The sequence below is a fragment of the Ambystoma mexicanum genome, chromosome 6q (assembly GCF_040938575.1).
Source record: "Ambystoma mexicanum isolate Mex_15411 chromosome 6q, UKY_AmexF1_1, whole genome shotgun sequence".
In the NCBI taxonomy this organism is placed as follows: Eukaryota; Metazoa; Chordata; class Amphibia; order Caudata; family Ambystomatidae; genus Ambystoma; species Ambystoma mexicanum.
This window is the reverse complement of record NC_090937.1, coordinates 851,935,332-851,958,140: the sequence shown is the minus strand read 5'-3', so window position 1 is coordinate 851,958,140 and position 22,809 is coordinate 851,935,332.

Genomic DNA, 22,809 nt, shown 5'->3' with positions numbered 1-22,809 from the left:
ACCTCTTCCAGGCTTAGGGGCTATTTTCAATCTCATACAAATTTATTACGGCCGTATGTTATAACTGACAATTGGCTTGCCTTGGAATTTTGTGCTTTTCTTTCACCCTTTTCCTCCTTGCTAGATAGGGTGTAATCATGCCCGCGTTATTTGCTTTCTAAAAATCAGCAATTACATATGTTCTTAATTTCGTTTTTTAATTGTGTATTTACCTAAATGACATTTACTTCAATATGGATGTTCCACTTATTTTCCCTTTCTGCCTTTAGTGTTGGTCGGGAACGGTTTCCTTTTGCTCGCTATTTGGTTTCCTCAGAAAAGGCACATCCAACATGGCGGACGCGACTTATACACTGCTGTTCTGTAGATTAACGCTCCAAACAAAATTGCTTTCCCAGCGTTGGCCATGTATTTATGTCCCTCACTTCTGACACTTGGTTGCACGCTGAAAAGTTGTTGTGATTTTCTGTTATCCGTATAGGTAAGACGTTTTTGTACGATCCCCTGGTCTCTCGTTTGTTAAAGTATAACACTCTTGTTCTAATTGCATGACGTATGTTGTAATCCTAGCCCCAATTACGGTTGGCAATCAATTACGGGTTCTTGACATGCGGCAACCACATTTACAGGGTAATTCATAGAAATTCACACAAAAGTGGCGCACGTGGCTGGCGCACAGTGTCCCCATGCGATACACTGCGCCAGCCGCGTGCGAAAAAATCCTTTTCATCGCACAGCGTATTCATGGATTTTAGCCTCCGAAACCAGCCGTGGCGCAGAGTGGCGCAGCGACCCTGCAGCAGTGCCAGTTACGCCCCCAAGAACGCACTCGCGCAAGGAAAAGCCTTCAAAATTCCCAAATCATCGCAAAGGGCTGCGCTAACCCTGGACCAGTTCATAGGGCTGCCAAACAGCAAACGCCAAGCGGGGAACGTGTATTTCAGTGGTTCGCGGGAAGTTTCACATGCGATTGTCATCGGTACGCGTACATCAGGGGTGCGTGGGAAGAAACACACGCGATTCCATCATGGCACGTCTATTCCAGGGGTGCGCGGGAAATATCACAAGCAAAAACAGCAGGGTACATGCATTTCAGGGGTGCGCGGGAAGTATCACATGCGATTCCATCAGGGTACGTGTATTCCAGGGGTGCGCGGAAAGTATCACACGCAAAAGCAGCAGGGTACGTGTATTCCAGGGGTGCGAGGGAAGTATCACATGCAAAAGCAGCAGGGTACGTGTATTTCAGGGGTGCGCAGGAAGTATCACACGTGATTCCATCAGGGTATGTGTATTCCAGGGGTGTGTGGGAAGTATCACACGCAAAAGCAGCAGGGTACGTGTATTCCAGGGGTGCGTGGGAAGTATCACACGCAAAAGCAGCAGGGTACGTGTATTTCAGGGGTGCGCAGGAAGTATCACACACGATTCCATCAGGGTACGTGTATTCCAGGGCTGCGCGGGGAGCACCACACGTGAATTGCACGTGTGGGTCCTCCCAGGTGTTCCCTCTACACCCTCCACGGCCCCTCAGGCGGCCCACACCACAGGGGCCTACCCTGCACATGTCCCGCAGGCAGCCCATCCACCATGCCCATGCCCCCCAGCCAACCCACATGTCACCTTGCACTACTGCCCACCAACGCATGTCCCCCTGCACCCCCAGCCCCCAGGGGCACCCTCCACCAGGCCCCCACTCAAGTCCAACTCATGTCTCCCACCACCCCCTCCCCCCAGCAGTGCAGGGCACCCTCCACCAGGCCCCCACTCATGTCTCCCATCACCCCCACACCGCAGCAGAGCAGGGGCAGCCTCCAGCAGGCCCCCACTCATGTCTCCCAGCACCCAAAACCCCCAGCAGTGCAGGGCACCCTCCACCAGGCCCCCACTCATGTCTCCCACCACCCCCAAGCAGTGCAGGGGCAGCCTCCACCAGGCCCACGCTCATGTCTCCCATCACCCCCACCCCCCAGCAGTGCAGGGGCACCCTCCACCAGGCCCCCGCTCATGTCTCCCATCACCCCCACCCCCCAGCAGTGCAGGGCACCCTCCACTAGGCCCCCGCTCATGTCTCCCACCACTCCCACCCCCCAGCAGTGCAGGGGCAGCCTCCACCAGGCCCCCACTCATGTCTCCCATCACCCCCACCCCCAGCAGTGCAGGGCACCCTCCACCAGGCCCCCACTCATGTCTCCCATCACCACCACCCCCCAGCAGTGCAGGGGCAGCCTCCACCAGGCCCCCACTCATGTCTCCCATCACCCCCACCCCCCAGCAGTGCAGGGGCAGCCTCCACCATGTCCCCACTCATGTCTCCCATCACCCCCACCCCCCAGCAGTGCAGGGGCACCCTCCACCAGGCCCCCACTCATGTCTCCTATCACCCCCACCCCCCAGCAGTGCAGGGCACCCTCCACCAGGCCCCCACTCATGTCTCCCACCACCCCCATCCCCCAGCAGTGCAGGGGCAGCCTCCACCAGGCCCCCACTCATGTCTCCCATCACCCCCACCCCCCAGCAGTGCAGGGCACCCTCCACCAGGCCACCCACTCATGTCTCCCATCACCCCCACCCCCCAGCAGTGCAGGGGCAGCCTCCACCAGGCCCCCACTCATGTCTCCCATCACCCCCACCCCCCAGCAGTGCAGGGGCACCCTCCACCAGGCCCCCACTCATGTCTCCCATCACCCCCACCCCCCAGCAGTGCAGGGGCACCGTCCACCAGGCCCCCACTCATGTCTCCCACCACCCCAACCCCCCAGCATCCAGGGGCACCTTCCACCAGGCCCCCACTCATGTCTCCCACCACCCCCACCCCCCAGCAGTGCAGGGCACCCTCCACCAGGCCCCCACCCATGTCCAACTCATGTCTCCCTGCACCCCCACCCCCAGCATCCAGGGGCACCCTCCACCAGGCCCCCACTCATGTCTCCCTGCACCCCCAACCCCCAGCAGTGCAGGGCACCCTCCACCAGGCCCCCACTCATGTCCAACTCATGTCTCCCATAACCCCCACCCCCAGCAGTGCAGGGCACCCTCCACCAGGCCCCCACTCATGTCTCCCATCACCCCCACCCCCCAGCAGTGCAGGGCACCCTCCACCAGGCCCCCACTCATGTCTCCCACCACCCCCATCCCCCAGCAGTGCAGGGGCAGCCTCCACCAGGCCCCCACTCATGTCTCCCATCACCCCCACCCCCCAGCAGTGGAGGGCACCCTCCACCAGGCCACCCACTCATGTCTCCCATCACCCCCACCCCCCAGCAGTGCAGGGGCAGCCTCCACCAGGCCCCCACTCATGTCTCCCATCACCCCCACCCCCCAGCAGTGCAGGCACCCTCCACCAGGCCCCCACTCATGTCCAACTCATGTCTCCCATCACCCCCCAGCAGTGCAGGGCACCCTCCACCAGGCCCCCACTCATGTCTCCCACCACCCCCACCCCCCAGCAGTGCAGGGCACCCTCCACCAGGCCCCCACTCATGTCCAACTCATGTCTCCCATCACCCCCACCCCCCAGCAGTGCAGGGCACCCTCCACCAGGCCCCCACTCATGTCTCCCACCACCCCCACCCCCCAGCATCCAGGGGCACCCTCCACTAGGCCCCCACTCATGTCTCCCATCACCCCCATCCCCCAGCAGTGCAGGTGCAGCCTCCACCAGGCCCCCACTCATGTCTCCCTGCACCCCCAACCCCCAGCAGTGCAGGGCACCCTCCACCAGGCCCCCAATCATGTCCAACTCATGTCTCCCATCACCCCCACCCTCCAGCAGTGCAGGGCACCCTCCACCAGGCCCCCACTCATGTCTCCCACCACCCCCACCCCCCAGCAGTGCAGGGGCACCCTCCACCAGGCCCCCACTCATGTCCCCCTGCACCCCCACCCCCAGCATCCAGGGGCAGCCTCCACCAGGCCCCCACTCATGTCTCCCACCACCCCCACCCCCCAGCAGTGCAGGGCACCCTCCACCAGGCCCCCACTCATGTCCAACTCATGTCTCCCATCACCCCCACCCCCCAGCAGTGCAGGGCACCCTCCACCAGGCCCCCACTCATGTCTCCCACCACCCCCACCCCCCAGCATCCAGGGGCACCCTCCACTAGGCCCCCACTCATGTCTCCCATCACCCCCATCCCCCAGCAGTGCAGGTGCAGCCTCCACCAGGCCCCCACTCATGTCTCCCTGCACCCCCAACCCCCAGCAGTGCAGGGCACCCTCCACCAGGCCCCCAATCATGTCCAACTCATGTCTCCCATCAACCCCACCCCCGACAGTGCAGGGCACCCTCCACCAGGCCCCACTCATGTCTCCCACCACCCCCACTCCCCAGCAGTGCAGGGGCAGCCTCCACCAGGCCCCCACTCATTTCTCCCATCACCCCCACCCTCAGCAGTGCATGGCACCCTCCACCAGGCCACCCACTCATGTCTCCCATCACCCCCACCCCCCAGCAGTGCAGGGGCAGCCTCCACCAGGCCCCCACTCATGTCTCCCATCACCCCCACCCACCAGCAGTGCAGGGGCAGCTTCCACCAGGCCCCCACTCATGTCTCCCACCACCCCCAACCCCCAGCAGTGCAGGGCACCCTCCACCAGGCCCCCACTCATGTCTCCCATCACTTCCACCCCCCAGCAGTGCAGGGGCACCGTCCACCAGGCCCCCACTCATGTCTCCCTGCACCCCCACCCCGAGCATCCAGGGGCACCCTCCACCAGGCCCCCACTCATGTCTCCCTGCACCCCCAACCCCCAGCAGTGCAGGGCACCCTCCACCAGGCCCCCACTCATGTCCAACTCATGTCTCCCATCACCCCCACCCCCCAGCAGTGCAGGGCACCCTCCACCAGGCCCCCACTCATGTCTCCCACCACCCCCACCCCCCAGCATCCAGGGGAACCCTCCACCAGGCCCCCACTCATGTCTCCCACCACCCCCACCCCCCAGCAGTGCAGGGCACCCTCCAACAGGCCCCCACTCATGTCTCCCATCACCCCCACCCCCCAGCAGTGCAGGTGCAGCCTCCACCAGGCCCCCACTCATGTCCAACTCATGTCTCCCATCACCCCCACCCCCCAGCAGTGCAGGGCACCCTCCACCAGGCCCCCACTCATGTCTCCCACCACCCCCAGCCCCCAGCAGTGCAGGGCACCCTCCACCAGGCCCCCACTCATGTCTCCCACCACCCCAGTCCCCCAGCAGTGCAGGGCACCCTCCACCAGGCCCCCACTCATGTCTCCCACCACCCCCACCCCCCAGCATCCAGGGGCACCCTCCACCAGGCCCCCACTCATGTCTCCCACCCCCCCCCACCCCCCAGCAGTGCAGGGCACCCTCCACCAGGCCCCCACTCCTGTCTCCCATCACCCCCACCCCCCAGCAGTGCAGATGCAGCCTCCACCAGGCCCCCACTCATGTCTCCCTGCACCCCCAACCCCCAGCAGTGCAGGGCACCCTCCACCAGGCCCCCACTCATGTCCAACTCATGTCTCCCATCACCCCCACCCCCAGCAGTGCAGGGCACCCTCCACCAGGCACCCACTCATGTCTCCCACCACCCCCACACCCAGCAGTGCAGGGCACCCTCCACCAGGCCCCCACTCATGTCCAACTCATGTCTCCCATCACCCCCACCCCCCAGCAGTGCAGTGCACCCTCCACCAGGCCCCACTCATGTCTCCCACCACCCCCACCCCCCAGCATCCAGGGGCACCCTCCACCAAGCCCCCACCCCCCAGCATCCAGGGGCACCCTCCACCAGGCCCCCACTCATGTCTCCCATCACCCCCATCCCCCAGCAGTGCAGGTGTAGCCTCCACCAGGCCCCCACTCATGTCTCCCTGCACCCCCAACCCCCAGCAGTGCAGGGCACCCTCCACCAGGCCCCCACTCATGTCCAACTCATGTCTCCCCTGACCCCCACCCCCAGAAGTGCAGGGCACCCTCCACCAGGCCCCCACTCATGTCTCCCACCACCCCCACCCCCCAGCAGTGCAGGGGCACCCTCCACCAGGCCCCCACTCATGTCCCCCTGCACCCCCACCCCCAGCATCCAGGGGCAGCCTCCACCAGGCCCCCACTCATGTCTCCCACCACCCTCACCCCCCAGCAGTGCAGGGCACCCTCCACCAGGCCCCCACTCATGTCTCCCACCACCCCCATCCCCCAGCAGTGCAGGGCACCCTTCACCAGGCCCCCACTCATGTCCAACTCATGTCTCCCATCACCCCCACCCCCCAGCAGTGCAGGGCACCCTCCACCAGGCCCCCACTCATGTCTCCCACCACCCCCACCCCCCAGCATCCAGGGGCACCCTCCACCAGGCCCCCACTCATGTCTCCCACCACCCCACCCCCCAGCAGTGCAGGGCACCTTCCACCAGGCCCCCACTCATGTCTCCCATCACCCCCACCCCCCAGCAGTGCAGGTGCAGCCTCCACCAGGCCCCCACTCATGTCTCCCTGCACCCCCAACCCCCAGCAGTGCAGGGCACCCTCCAACAGGCCCCCACCATGTCCAACTCATGTCTCCCATCACCCCCACCCCCCAGCAGTGCAGAGCACCCTCCACCAGGCCCCCACTCATGTCTCCCACCACCCCCACCCCCCAGCAGTGCAGGGGCACCCTCCACCAGGCCCCCACTCATGTCCCCCTGGACCCCCACCCCCCAGCATCCAGGGGCAGCCTCCACCAGGCCCCCACTCATGTCTCCCATCACCCCCACCCCCCAGCAGTGCAGGGGCACCCTCTACCAGGCCCCCACTCATGTCTCCCATCACCCCCACCCCCCCAGCAGTGCAAGGAACCCTCCACCAGGCCCCCACTCATGTCTCCCACCACCCCACCCCCCAACAGTGCAGGGGCAGCCTCCACCAGGCCCCCACTCATGTCTCCCATCACCTCCACCCCCCAGCAGTGCAGGGCACCCTCCACCAGGCCACCCACTCATGTCTCCCATCACCCCCACCCCCCAGCAGTGCAGAGGCAGCCTCCACCAGGCCCCCACTCATGTCTCCCATCACCCCCACGCCCCAGCAGTGCAGGGGCAGCCTCCACCAGGCCCCCACTCATGTCTCCCACCACCCCCAACCCCCAGCAGTGCAGGGCACCCTCCACCAGGCCCCCACTCATGTCTCCCATCACCCCCACCCCCCAGCAGTGCAGGGGCACCATCCACCAGGCCCCCACTCATGTCTCCCACCACCCCCATCCCCCAGCATCCAGGGGCACCCTCCACCAGGCCCCCACTCATGTCTCCCACCACCCCCACCCCCCAGCAGTGCAGGGCACCCTCCACCAGGCCCCCACTGATGTCCAACTCATGTCTCCCTGCACCCCCACTCCCCAGCATCCATGGGCACCCTCCACCAGGCCCCCACTCATGTCTCCCTGCACCCCAACCCCCAGCAGTGCAGGACACCCTCCACCAGGCCCCCACTCATGTCCAACTCATGTCTCCCATCACCCCCACCCCCCAGCAGTGCAGGGCACCCTCCACCATTCCCCCACTCATGTCTCCCACCACCCCCACCCCCCAGCATCCAGGGGCACCCTCCACCAGGCCCCCACTCATGTCTCCCACCACCCCCACCCCCCAGCAGTGCAGGTGCAGCCTCCACCAGGCCCCCACTCATGTCTCCCTGCACCCCCAACCACCAGCAGTGTAGGGCACCCTCCACCAGGCCCCCATTCATGTCTCCCACCACCCCTCCACCCCCAGCATCCAGGGGCACCCTCCACCAGGCCCCCACTCATGTCTCCCACCACCCCCACCACCCAGCAGTGCAGGGCACCCTCCACCAGGCCCCCACTCATGTCCAACTCATGTCTCCCATCACCCCCACCCCCCAGCAGTGCAGGGGCACCCTCCACCAGGCCCCCACTCATGTCCAACTCATGTCTCCCATCACCCCCACCCCCCAGCAGTGCAGGGGCACCCTCCACCAGGCCCCAACTCATGTCCAACTCATGTCTCCCTGCACCACCACTCCCCAGCATCCAGGGGCACCCTCCACCAGGCCCCCACTCATGTCTCCCACCACCCCCACCCCCCAGGATCCAGGGGCACCCTCCACCAGACCCCCACTCATGTCTCCCACCACCCCCACCCCCCAGCAGTGCAGGGGCAGCCTCCACCAGGCCCCCACTCATGTCTCCCATCACCCCCACCCCCCAGCAGTGCAGGGCACCCTCCACCAGGCCACCCACTCATGTCTACCATCACCCCCACACCCCAGCAGTGCAGGGGCAGCCTCCACCAGGCCCCCACTCATGTCTCCCATTACCCCCACCCCCCAGCAGTGTAGGGGCAGCCTCCACCAGGCCCCCACTCATGTCTCCCACCACCCCCACCCCCCAGCAGTGCAGGGGCATCCTCCACCAGGCCCCCACTCATGTCTCCCATCACCCCCACCCCCCAGCAGTGCAGGGCACCCTCCACCAGGCCCCCACTCATGTCTCCCACCACCCCCACCCCCCAGCAGTGCAGGGGCAGCCTCCACCAGGCCCCCACTCATGTCTCCCATCACCCCCACCCCCCAGCAGTGCAGGGCACCCTCCACCAGGCCACCCACTCATGTCTCCCATCACCCCCACACCCCAGCAGTGCAGGGGCAGCCTCCACCAGGCCCCCACTCATGTCTCCCATTACCCACACCCCCCAGCAGTGTAGGGGCAGCCTCCACCAGGCCCCCACTCATGTCTCCCACCACCCCCAACCCCCAGCAGTGCAGGGCACCCTCCACCAGGCCCCCACTCATGTCTCCCATCACCCCCACCCCCCAGCAGTGCAGGGGCACCGTCCACCAGGCCCCCACTCATGTCTCCCACCACCCCCACCCCCAGCATCCAGGGGCACCCTCCACCAGGCCCCCACTCATGTCTCCCACCACCCCCACCCCCCAGCAGTGCAGGGCACCCTCCACCAGGCCCCCACTCATGTCCAACTCATGTCTCCCTGCACCCCCACCCCCCAGCATCCAGGGGCACCCTCCACCAGGCCCCCACTCATGTCTCCCTGCACCCCAACTCCCAGCAGTGCAGGGCACCCTCCACCAGGCCCCCAGTCATGTCCAACTCATGTCTCCCATCACCCCCACCCCCCAGCAGTGCAGGGCACCCTCCATCAGGCCCCCACTCATGTCTCCCACCACCCCCACCCCCCAGCATCCAGGGGCACCGTCCACCAGGCCCCCACTCATGTCTCCTACCACCCCCACCCCCAGCAGTGCAGGGCACCCTCCACCAGGCCCCCACACATGTCTCCCATCACCCCCACCCCCCAGCAGTGCAGGTGCAGCCTCCACCAGGCCCCCACTCATGTCTCCCTGCACCCCCAACCCCCAGCAGTGCAGGGCACCCTCCACCAGGCCCCCACTCATGTCCAACTCATGTCTCCCATCACCCCCACCCCCCAGCAGTGCAGGGCACCCTCCACCAGGCCCACACTCATTTCTCCCACCACCCCCATCCCCCAGCAGTGCAGGGGCACCCTCCACCAGGCCCCCACTCATGTCCCCCTGCACCCCCACCCCCAGCATCCAGGGGCACCCTCCAATAGGCCCCCACTCATGTCTCCCATCACCCCCACCCCCCAGCAGTGCAGGGACACCCTCCACCAGGCCCCCACTCATGTCCAACTCATGTCTCCCTGCACCCCCACCCCCCAGCATCCAGGGGCACCCTCCACCAGGCCCCCACTCATGTCTGCCACCACCCCTACCCCCCAGCAGTGCAGGGGCACCCTCCACCAGGCCCCCACTAATGTCTCCCACCACCCCTCCACCCCCAGCATCCAGGGGCACCCTCCACCAGGCCCCCACTCATGTCTCCCACCACCCCCACCACCCAGCAGTGCAGGGCACCCTCCACCAGGCCCCCACTCATGTCCAACTCATGTCTCCCATCACCCCCACCCCCCAGCAGTGCAGGGGCACCCTCCACCAGGCCCCCACTCATGTCCAACTCATGTCTCCCATCACCCCCACCCCCCAGCAGTGCAGGGGCACACTCCACCAGGCCCCAACTCATGTCCAACTCATGTCTCCCTGCACCCCCACCCCCCAGCATCCAGGGGCACCCTCCACCAGGCCCCCACTCATGTCTCCCACCACCCTCACCCCCCAGCAGTGCAGGGGCACCCTCCACCAGGCCCCCACTCATGTCTCCCATCACCCCCACCCCCCAGCAGTGCAGGGACTCCTCCACCAGGCCCCAACTCATGTCTCCCACCACCCCCACCCCCCAGCATCCAGGGGCACCCTCCACCAGGCCCCCACTCATGTCTCCCACCACCCCCACCCCCCAGCAGTGCAGGGCTCCCTCCACCAGGCCCCCACTCATGTCTCCCATCACCCCCACCCCCCAGCAGTGCAGGGGCAGCCTCCACCAGGCCCCCACTCATGTCTCCCTGCACCCCCAACACCCAGCAGTGCATGGCACCCTCCACAGGCCCCCACTCATGTCCAACTCATGTCTCCCATCACCCCCACCCCCCAGCAGTGAGGGGCACCCTCCACCAGGCCCCCACTCATGTCTCCCACCACCCCCACCCCCCAGCATCCAGGGGCACCCTCCAATAGGCCCCCACCCATGTCCAACTCATGTCTCACTGCACCCCCACCCCCCAGCATTCAGGGGCACCCTCCACCAGGCCCCCACTCATGTCTCCCACCACCCCCACGCCCCAGCAGTGCAGGGCACCCTCCACCAGGCCCCCACTCATGTCCAACTCATGTCTCCCTGCACCCCCACCCCCCAGCATCCAGGGGCACCCTCCACCAGGCCCCCACTCATGTCTCCCTGCACCCCCAACCCCCAGCAGTGCATGGCACCCTCCACAGGCCCCCACTCATGTCCAACCATATCTCCCATCACCCCCACCCCCCAGCAGTGCAGGGCACCCTCCACCAGGCCCCCACTCATGTCCAACTCATGTCTCCCTGCACTCCCACCCCCCAGCATCCAGGGGCACCCTCCACCAGGCCTCCACTCATGTCTCCCACCACCCCCACCCCCCAGCAGTGCAGGGCACCCTCCACCAGGCCCCCACTCATGTCCAACTCATGTCTCCCTGCACCCCCACCCCCCAGCATCCAGGGGCACCCTCCACCAGGCCCCCACTCATGTCTCCCATCACTCCCACCCCCCAGCAGTGCAGGTGCAGCCTCCACCAGGCCCCCACTCATGTCACCCTGCACCCCCAACCCCCAGCAGTGCAGGGCACCCTCCACCAGGCCCCCACTCATGTCCAACTCATGTCTCCCATCACCCCCACCCCCCAGCAGTGCAGGGCACCCTCCACCAGGCCCCCACTCATGTCTCCCACCACCCCCACCCCCCAGCAGTGCAGGGGCACCCTCCACCAGGCCCCCACTCATGTCCCCCTGCACCCCCACCTCCCAGCATCCAGGGGCAGCCTCCACCAGGCCCCCACTCATGTCTCCCATCACCCCCACCCCCCAGCAGTGCAGGGGCACCCTCTACCAGGCCCCCACTCATGTCTCCCATCACCCCCATCCCCCCAGCAGTGCAAGGCACCCTCCACCAGGCCCCCACTCATGTCTCCCACCACCCCCACCCCCCAGCAGTGCAGGGGCAGCCTCCACCAGGCCCCCACTCATGTCTCCCATCACCCCCACCCCCCAGCAGTGCAGGGCACCCTCCACCAGGCCACCCACTCATGTCTCCCATCACCCCCACCCCCCACCAGTGCAGGGGCAGCCTCCACCAGGCCCCCACTCATGTCTCCCATCACCCCCACCCCCGAGCAGTGCAGGGGCAGCCTCCACCAGGCCCCCACTCATGTCTACCACCACCCCCAACCCCCAGCAGTGCAGGGCACCCTCCACCAGGCCCCCACTTATTTCTCCCATCACCCCCACCCCCCCGCAGTGCAGGGGCACCATCCACCAGGCCCCCACTCATGTCTCCCACCACCCCCATCCCCCAGCATCCAGGGGCACCCTCCACCAGGCCCCCACTCATGTCTCCCACCACCCCCACCCCCCAGCAGTGCAGGGCACCCTCCACCAGGCCCCCACTCATGTCCAACTCATGTCTCCCTGCACCACCACTCCCCAGCATCCAGGGGCACCCTCCACCAGGCCCCCACTCATGTCTCCCACCACCCCCACCCCCCAGCATCCAGGGGCACCCTCCACCAGACCCCCACTCATGTCTCCCACCACCCCCACCCCCCAGCAGTGAAGGGCACCCTCCACCAGGCCCCCACACATGTCTCCCATCACCCCCACCCCCCAGCAGTGCAGGTGCAGCCTCCACTAGGCCCCCACTCATGTCTCCCTGCACCCCCAACCCCCAGCAGTGCAGGGCACCCTCCACCAGGCCCCCACTCATGTCTCCCATCACCCCCACCCCCCCAGCAGTGCAGGTGCAGCCTCCACCAGGCCCCCACTCATGTCTCCCTGCACCCCCAACCCCCAGCAGTGCAGGGCACCCTCCACCAGGCCCCACTCATGTCCAACTCATGTCTCCCATCACCCCCACCCCCCAGCAGTGCAGGGCACCCACCGCCAGGCCCCCACTCATGTCTCCCACCACCCCACCCCCCAGCAGTGCAGGGCACCTTCCACCAGGCCCCCACTCATGTCTCCCATCACCCCCACCCCCCAGCAGTGCAGGTGCAGCCTCCACCAGGCCCCCACTCATGTCTCCCTGCACCCCCAACCCCCAGCAGTGCAGGGCACCCTCCAACAGGCCCCCACCATGTCCAACTCATGTCTCCCATCACCCCCACCCCCCAGCAGTGCAGAGCACCCTCCACCAGGCCCCCACTCATGTCTCCCACCACCCCCACCCCCCAGCAGTGCAGGGGCACCCTCCACCAGGCCCCCACTCATGTCCCCCTGGACCCCCACCCCCCAGCATCCAGGGGAAGCCTCCACCAGGCCCCCACTCATGTCTCCCATCACCCCCACCCCCCAGCAGTGCAGGGGCACCCTCTACCAGGCCCCCACTCATGTCTCCCACCACCCCCAACCCCCAGCAGTGCAGGGGCACCCTCCACCAGGCCCCCACTCATGTCTCCCACCACCCCCACCCCCCAGCATCCAGGGGCACCCTCCACCAGGCCCCCACTCATGTCTCCCACCACCCCCACCCCCCAGCAGTGCAGGGCACCCTCCATCAGGCCCCCACTCATGTCCAACTCATGTCTCCCATATCCCCCAACCCCCAGCAGTGCAGGGGCACCCTCCACCAGGCCCCCACTCATGTCCAACTCATGTCTCCCATCGCCCCGACCCCCCAGCAGTGCAGGGGCACCCTCCACCAGGCCCACACTCATGTCCAACTCATGTCTCACTGCACCCCCACCCCCAGCATCCAGGGGCACCCTCCACCAGGCCCCCACTCATGTCTCCCACCACCCCACCCCCCAGCAGTGCAGGGGCACCCTCCACCAGGCCCCCACTCATGTCTCCCACCACCCCCACCCCCCAGCATCCAGGGGCACCCTCCACCAGGCCCCCATTCATGTCTCCCATCACCCCCACCCCCAGCAGTGCAGGGGCACCCTCCACCAGGCCCCCACTCATGTCTCCCATCACCCCCACCCCCCAGCAGTGCAGGGGCACCCTCCACCAGGCCCTCACTCATGTCCAACTCATGTCTCCCTGCACCCCCACCCCCTAGCATCCAGGGGAACCCTCCACCAGGCCCCCACTCATGTCTCCCACCACTCCCACCCCACAGCAGTGCAGGGGCACCCTCCACCAGGCCCCCACTCATGTCTCCCATCACCCCCACCCCCCAGCATCCAGGGGCACCCTCCACCAGGCCCCCACTCATGTCTCCCATCACCCCCAACCCCCAGCAGTGCAGGGCACCCTCCATCAGGCCCCCACTCATGTCCAACTCATGTCTCCCATCACCCCCACCCCCCAGCAGTGCAGGGCACCCTCCACCATTCCCCCACTCATGTCTCCCACCACCCCCACCCCCCAGCATCCAGGGGCACCCTCCACCAGGCCCCCACTCATGTCTCCCACCACCCCCACCCCCCAGCAGTGCAGGGCACCCTCCACCAGGCCCCCACACATGTCTCCCATCACCCCCACCCCCCAGCAGTGCAGGTGCAGCCTCCACCAGGCCCCCACTCATGTCTCCCACCACCCCTACCCCCCAGCAGTGCAGGGGCACCCTCCACCAGGCCCCCACTCATGTCTCCCACCACCCCCACCCCCCAGCATCCAGGGGCACCCTCCACCAGGCCCCCACTCATGTCTCCCACCACCCCCACCCCCCAGCAGTGCAGGGCACCCTCCACCAGGCCCCCACTCATGTCCAACTCATGTCTCCCATCACCCCCACCACCCAGCAGTGCAGGGGCACCCTCCACCAGGCCCCCACTCATGTCCAACTCATGTCTCCCATCACCCCACCCCCCCAGCAGTGCAGGGGCACCCTCCACCAGGCCCCCACTCATGTCCAACTCATGTCTCCCTGCACCCCCTGCCCCCAGCAGTGCAGGGCACCCTCCACCAGGCCCCCACTCATGTCTCCCACCACCCCCACCCCCCAGCAGTGCAGGGACACCCTCCACCAGGCCCCCACTCATGTCCCCCTGCACCCCCACCCCCCAGCATCCAGGGGCACCCTCCACCAGGCCCCCACTCATGTCTCCCATCACCCCCACCCCCCAGCAGTGCAGGGGCACCCTCCACCAGGCCCCCACTCATTTCCAACTCATGTCTCCCTGCACCCCCACCCCCCAGCATCCAGGGGCACCCTCCACCAGGCCCCCACTCATGTCTCCCACCACCCCTACCCCCCAGCAGTGCAGGGGCACCCTCCACCAGGCCCCCACTCATGTCTCCCACCACCCCCACCCCCCAGCATCCAGGGGCACCCTCCACCAGGCCCCCACTCATGTCTCCCACCACCCCTACCCCCCAGCTTTGCAGGGGCACCCTCCACCAGGCACCCACTCATGTCTCCCACCACCCCCACCCCCCAGCATCCAGGGGCACCCTCCACCAGGCCCCCACTCATGTCTCCCACCACCCCCACCCCCCAGCAGTGCAGGGCACCCTCCACCAGGCCCCCACTCATGTCCAACTCATGTCTCCCATCACCCCCACCCCCCAGCAGTGCAGGGGCCCCCTCCACCAGGCCCCCACTCATGTCCAACTCATGTCTCCCATCACCCCCACCCCCCAGCAGTGCAGGGGCACCCTCCACCAGGCCCCCACTCATGTCCAACTCATGTCTCCCTGCACCCCCACCCCCCTTCATCCAGGGGCACCCTCCACCAGGCCCCCACTCATGTCTCCCATCACCCCCACCCCCCAGCAGTGCAGGGCACCCTCCACCAGGCCCCCACTCATGTCTCCCACCACCCCCACCCCCCAGCATCCAGGGGCACCCTCCACCAGGCCCCCACTCATGTCTCCCACCACCCCCACCCCCCAGCAGTGCAGGGCTCCCTCCACCAGGCCCCCACTCATATCTCCCATCACCCCCACCCCCCAGCAGTGCAGGGGCAGCCTCCACCAGGCCCCCACTCATGTCTCCCTGCACCCCCAACCCCCAGCAGTGCAGGGCACCCTCCACCAGGCCCCCAGTCATGTCCAACTCATGTCTCCCATCACCCCCACCCCCCAGCAGTGCAGGGCACCCTCCACCAGGCCCCCACTCATGTCTCCCACCACCCCAACCCCCCAGCATCCAGGGGCACCCTCCACCAGGCCCCCTCTCATGTCCAACTTATGTCTCCCTGCACCCCCACCCCCCCAGCATCCAGGGGAACCCTCCACCAGGCCCCCGCTCATGTCTCCCACCACCCCCACCCCCCAGCAGTGCAGGGGCACCCTCCACCAGGCCCCCACTCATGTCTCCCACCACCCCCACCCCCCAGCATCCAGGGGCACCCTCCACCAGGCCCCCACTCATGTCTCCCACCACCCCCACCCCCCAGCAGTGCAGGGCACCCTCCATCAGGCCCCCACTCATGTCCAACTCATGTCTCCCATATCCCCCACCCCCCAGCAGTGCAGGGGCAAACTCCACCAGGCCCCCACTCATGTCCAACTCATGTCTCCCATCGCCCCCACCCCCCAGCAGTGCAGGGGCACCCTCCACCAGGCCCTCACTCATGTCCAACTCATGTCTCACTGCACCCCCACCCCCAGCATCCAGGGGCACCCTCCACCAGGCCCCCACTCATGTCTCCCACCACCCCACCCCCCAGCAGTGCAGGGGCATCCTCCACAAGGCCGCCACTCATGTCTCCCACCACCCCCCCAGCATCCAGGGGCACCCTCCACCAGGCCCCCACTCATGTCTCCCATTACCCCCACCCCCCAGCAGTGCAGGGGCAACCTCCACCAGGCCCCCACTCATGTCTCCCATCACCCCCACCCCCCAGAAGTGCAGGGGCACCCTCCACCAGGCCCTCACTCATGTCCAACTCATGTCTCCCTGCACCCCCACCCCCTAGCATCCAGGGGCACCCTCCACCAGGCACCCACTCATGTCTCCCACCACTCCCACCCCACAGCAGTGCAGGGGCACCCTCCACCAGGCCCCCACTCATGTCTCCCTGCACCCCCAACCCCCAGCAGTGCAGGGCACCCTCCACCAAGCCCCCACTCATGTCCAACTCATGTCTCCCATCACCCCCACCCCCAGCAGTGCAGGGCACCCTCCACCAGGCCCCCACTCATGTCTCCCACCACCCCCACCCCCCAGCAGTGCAGGGCTCCCTCCACCAGGCCCCCACTCATATCTCCCATCACCCCCACCCCCCAGCAGTGCAGGGCACCCTCCACCAAGCCCCCACTCATGTCCAACTCATGTCTCCCTGCACCCCCACTCCCCCAGCATCCAGGGGCACCCTCCACCAGGCCCCCACTCATGCCTCCCACCACCCCCACCCCCCAGCAGTGCAGGGGCACCCTCCACCAGGCCCCCACTCATGTCTCCCACCACCCCCACCCCCCAGCATCCAGGGGCACCCTCCACCAGGCCCCCACTCATGTCTCCCACCACCCCCACCCCCCAGCAGTGCAGGGCACCCTCCATCAGGCCCCCACTCATGTCCAACTCATGTCTCCCATATCCCCCAACCCCCAGCAGTGCAGGGGCACCCTCCACCAGGCCCCCACTCATGTCCAACTCATGTCTCCCATCGCCCCGACCCCCCAGCAGTGCAGGGGCACCCTCCACCAGGCCCACACTCATGTCCAACTCATGTCTCACTGCACCCCCACCCCCAGCATCCAGGGGCACCCTCCACCAGGCCCCCACTCATGTCTCCCACCACCCCACCCCCCAGCAGTGCAGGGGCACCCTCCACCAGGCCCCCACTCATGTCTCCCACCACCCCCACCCCCCAGCATCCAGGGGCACCCTCCACCAGGCCCCCATTCATGTCTCCCATCACCCCCACCCCCAGCAGTGCAGGGGCACCCTCCACCAGGCCCCCACTCATGTCTCCCATCACCCCCACCCCCCAGCAGTGCAGGGGCACCCTCCACCAGGCCCCCACTCATGTCCAACTCATGTCTCCCATCACCCCTACCCCCCAGCAGTGCAGGGCACCCTCCACCAGGCCCCCACTCATGTCTCCCACCACCCCCACCCCCCAGCATCCAGGGGCACCCTCCACCAGGCCCCCACTCATGTCTCCCACCACCCCCACCCCCGGCAGTGCAGGGCACCCTCCACCAGGCCCCCACTCATGTCTCCCATCACCCCCAACCCCCAGCAGTGCAGGGCACCCTCCATCAGGCCCCCACTCATGTCCAACTCATGTCTCCCATCACCCCCACCCCCCAGCAGTGCAGGGCACCCTCCACCAGGCCCCCACTCATGTCTCCCACCACCCCCACCCCCCAGCAGTGCAGGGGCACCCTCCACCAGGCCCCCACTCATGTCCCCCTGCACCCCCACCTCCCAGCATCCAGGGGCAGCCTCCACCAGGCCCCCACTCATGTCTCCCATCACCCCCACCCCCCAGCAGTGCAGGGGCACCCTCTACCAGGCCCCCACTCATGTCTCCCATCACCCCCATCCCCCCAGCAGTGCAAGGCACCCTCCACCAGGCCCCCACTCATGTCTCCCACCACCCCCACCCCCCAGCAGTGCAGGGGCAGCCTCCACCAGGCCCCCACTCATGTCTCCCATCACCCCCACCCCCCAGCAGTGCAGGGCACCCTCCACCAGGCCACCCACTCATGTCTCCCATCACCCCCACCCCCCACCAGTGCAGGGGCAGCCTCCACCAGGCCCCCACTCATGTCTCCCATCACCCCCACCCCCGAGCAGTGCAGGGGCAGCCTCCACCAGGCCCCCACTCATGTCTCCCACCACCCCCAACCCCCAGCAGTGCAGGGCACCCTCCACCAGGCCCCCACTCATGTCTCCCATCACCCCCACCCCCCCGCAGTGCAGGGGCACCATCCACCAGGCCCCCACTCATGTCTCCCACCACCCCCATCCCCCAGCATCCAGGGGCACCCTCCACCAGGCCCCCACTCATGTCTCCCACCACCCCCACCCCCCAGCAGTGCAGGGCACCCTCCACCAGGCCCCCACTCATGTCCAACTCATGTCTCCCTGCACCACCACTCCCCAGCATCCAGGGGCACCCTCCACCAGGCCCCCACTCATGTCTCCCACCACCCCCCAGCATCCAGGGGCACCCTCCACCAGACCCCCACTCATGTCTCCCACCACCCCCACCCCCCAGCAGTGAAGGGCACCCTCCACCAGGCCCCCACACATGTCTCCCATCACCCCCACCCCCCAGCAGTGCAGGTGCAGCCTCCACTAGGCCCCCACTCATGTCTCCCTGCACCCCCAACCCCCAGCAGTGCAGGGCACCCTCCACCAGGCCCCCACTCATGTCTCCCATCACCCCCACCCCCCCAGCAGTGCAGGTGCAGCCTCCACCAGGCCCCCACTCATGTCTCCCTGCACCCCCAACCCCCAGCAGTGCAGGGCACCCTCCACCAGGCCCCACTCATGTCCAACTCATGTCTCCCATCACCCCCACCCCCCAGCAGTGCAGGGCACCCACCGCCAGGCCCCCACTCATGTCTCCCACCACCCCCACCCCCCAGCAGTGCAGGGCACCCTTCACCAGGCCCCCACTCATGTCCAACTCATGTCTCCCACCACCCCACTCCCCAGCAGTGCAGGGCACCCTCCACCAGGCCCCCACTCATGTCTCCCACCACCCCAACCCCCCAGCATCCAGGGGCACCCTCCACCAGGCCCCCTCTCATGTCCAACTTATGTCTCCCTGCACCCCCACCCCCCCAGCATCCAGGGGCACCCTCCACCAGGCCCCCGCTCATGTCTCCCACCACCCCCACCCCCCAGCAGTGCAGGGGCACCCTCCACCAGGCCCCCACTCATGTCTCCCACCACCCCCACCCCCCAGCATCCAGGGGCACCCTCCACCAGGCCCCCACTCATGTCTCCCACCACCCCCACCCCCCAGCAGTGCAGGGCACCCTCCATCAGGCCCCCACTCATGTCCAACTCATGTCTCCCATATCCCCCACCCCCCAGCAGTGCAGGGGCAAACTCCACCAGGCCCCCACTCATGTCCAACTCATGTCTCCCATCGCCCCCACCCCCCAGCAGTGCAGGGGCACCCTCCACCAGGCCCTCACTCATGTCCAACTCATGTCTCACTGCACCCCCACCCCCAGCATCCAGGGGCACCCTCCACCAGGCCCCCACTCATGTCTCCCACCACCCCACCCCCCAGCAGTGCAGGGGCATCCTCCACAAGGCCGCCACTCATGTCTCCCACCACCCCCCCAGCATCCAGGGGCACCCTCCACCAGGCCCCCACTCATGTCTCCCATTACCCCCACCCCCCAGCAGTGCAGGGGCAACCTCCACCAGGCCCCCACTCATGTCTCCCATCACCCCCACCCCCCAGAAGTGCAGGGGCACCCTCCACCAGGCCCTCACTCATGTCCAACTCATGTCTCCCTGCACCCCCACCCCCTAGCATCCAGGGGCACCCTCCACCAGGCACCCACTCATGTCTCCCACCACTCCCACCCCACAGCAGTGCAGGGGCACCCTCCACCAGGCCCCCACTCATGTCTCCCTGCACCCCCAACCCCCAGCAGTGCAGGGCACCCTCCACCAAGCCCCCACTCATGTCCAACTCATGTCTCCCATCACCCCCACCCCCAGCAGTGCAGGGCACCCTCCACCAGGCCCCCACTCATGTCTCCCACCACCCCCACCCCCCAGCAGTGCAGGGCTCCCTCCACCAGGCCCCCACTCATATCTCCCATCACCCCCACCCCCCAGCAGTGCAGGGCACCCTCCACCAAGCCCCCACTCATGTCCAACTCATGTCTCCCTGCACCCCCACTCCCCCAGCATCCAGGGGCACCCTCCACCAGGCCCCCACTCATGCCTCCCACCACCCCCACCCCCCAGCAGTGCAGGGGCACCCTCCACCAGGCCCCCACTCATGTCTCCCACCACCCCCACCCCCCAGCATCCAGGGGCACCCTCCACCAGGCCCCCACTCATGTCTCCCACCACCCCCACCCCCCAGCAGTGCAGGGCACCCTCCATCAGGCCCCCACTCATGTCCAACTCATGTCTTCCATATCCCCCAACCCCCAGCAGTGCAGGGGCACCCTCCACCAGGCCCCCACTCATGTCCAACTCATGTCTCCCATCGCCCCGACCCCCCAGCAGTGCAGGGGCACCCTCCACCAGGCCCACACTCATGTCCAACTCATGTCTCACTGCACCCCCACCCCCAGCATCCAGGGGCACCCTCCACCAGGCCCCCACTCATGTCTCCCACCACCCCACCCCCCAGCAGTGCAGGGGCACCCTCCACCAGGCCCCCACTCATGTCTCCCACCACCCCCACCCCCCAGCATCCAGGGGCACCCTCCACCAGGCCCCCATTCATGTCTCCCATCACCCCCACCCCCAGCAGTGCAGGGGCACCCTCCACCAGGCCCCCACTCATGTCTCCCCTCACCCCCACCCCCCAGCAGTGCAGGGGCACCCTCCACCAGGCCCCCACTCATGTCCAACTCATGTCTCCCATCACCCCTACCCCCCAGCAGTGCAGGGCACCCTCCACCAGGCCCCCACTCATGTCTCCCACCACCCCCACCCCCCAGCATCCAGGGGCACCCTCCACCAGGCCCCCACTCATGTCTCCCACCACCCCCACCCCCGGCAGTGCAGGGCACCCTCCACCAGGCCCCCACTCATGTCTCCCATCACCCCCAACCCCCAGCAGTGCAGGGCACCCTCCATCAGGCCCCCACTCATGTCCAACTCATGTCTCCCATCACCCCCACCCCCCAGCAGTGCAGGGCACCCTCCACCAGGCCCCCACTCATGTCTCCCACCACCCCCACCCCCCAGCAGTGCAGGGGCACCCGCCACCAGGCCCCCACTCATGTCCCCCTGCACCCCCACCTCCCAGCATCCAGGGGCAGCCTCCACCAGGCCCCCACTCATGTCTCCCATCACCCCCACCCCCCAGCAGTGCAGGGGCACCCTCTACCAGGCCCCCACTCATGTCTCCCATCACCCCCATCCCCCCAGCAGTGCAAGGCACCCTCCACCAGGCCCCCACTCATGTCTCCCACCACCCCCACCCCCCAGCAGTGCAGGGGCAGCCTCCACCAGGACCCCACTCATGTCTCCCATCACCCCCACCCCCCAGCAGTGCAGGGCACCCTCCACCAGGCCACCCACTCATGTCTCCCATCACCCCCACCCCCCACCAGTGCAGGGGCAGCCTCCACCAGGCCCCCACTCATGTCTCCCATCACCCCCGCCCCCGAGCAGTGCAGGGGCAGCCTCCACCAGGCCCCCACTCATGTCTCCCACCACCCCCAACCCCCAGCAGTGCAGGGCACCCTCCACCAGGCCCCCACTCATGTCTCCCATCACCCCCACCTCCCCGCAGTGCAGGGGCACCATCCACCAGGCCCCCACTCATGTCTCCCACCACCCCCATCCCCCAGCATCCAGGGGCACCCTCCACCAGGCCCCCACTCATGTCTCCCACCACCCCCACCCCCCAGCAGTGCAGGGCACCCTCCACCAGGCCCCCACTCATGTCCAACTCATGTCTCCCTGCACCACCACTCCCCAGCATCCAGGGGCACCCTCCACCAGGCCCCCACTCATGTCTCCCACCACCCCCACCCCCCAGCATCCAGGGGCACCCTCCACCAGACCCCCACTCATGTCTCCCACCACCCCCACCCCCCAGCAGTGAAGGGCACCCTCCACCAGGCCCCCACACATGTCTCCCATCACCCCCACCCCCCAGCAGTGCAGGTGCAGCCTCCACTAGGCCCCCACTCATGTCTCCCTGCACCCCCAACCCCCAGCAGTGCAGGGCACCCTCCACCAGGCCCCCACTCATGTCTCCCATCACCCCCACCCCCCCAGCAGTGCAGGTGCAGCCTCCACCAGGCCCCCACTCATGTCTCCCTGCACCCCCAACCCCCAGCAGTGCAGGGCACCCTCCACCAGGCCCCACTCATGTCCAACTCATGTCTCCCATCACCCCCACCCCCCAGCAGTGCAGGGCACCCACCGCCAGGCCCCCACTCATGTCTCCCACCACCCCCACCCCCCAGCAGTGCAGGGCACCCTTCACCAGGCCCCCACTCATGTCCAACTCATGTCTCCCACCACCCCACCCCCCAGCAGTGCAGGGCACCTTCCACCAGGCCCCCACTCATGTCTCCCATCACCCCCACCCCCCAGCAGTGCAGGTGCAGCCTCCACCAGGCCCCCACTCATGTCTCCCTGCACCCCCAACCC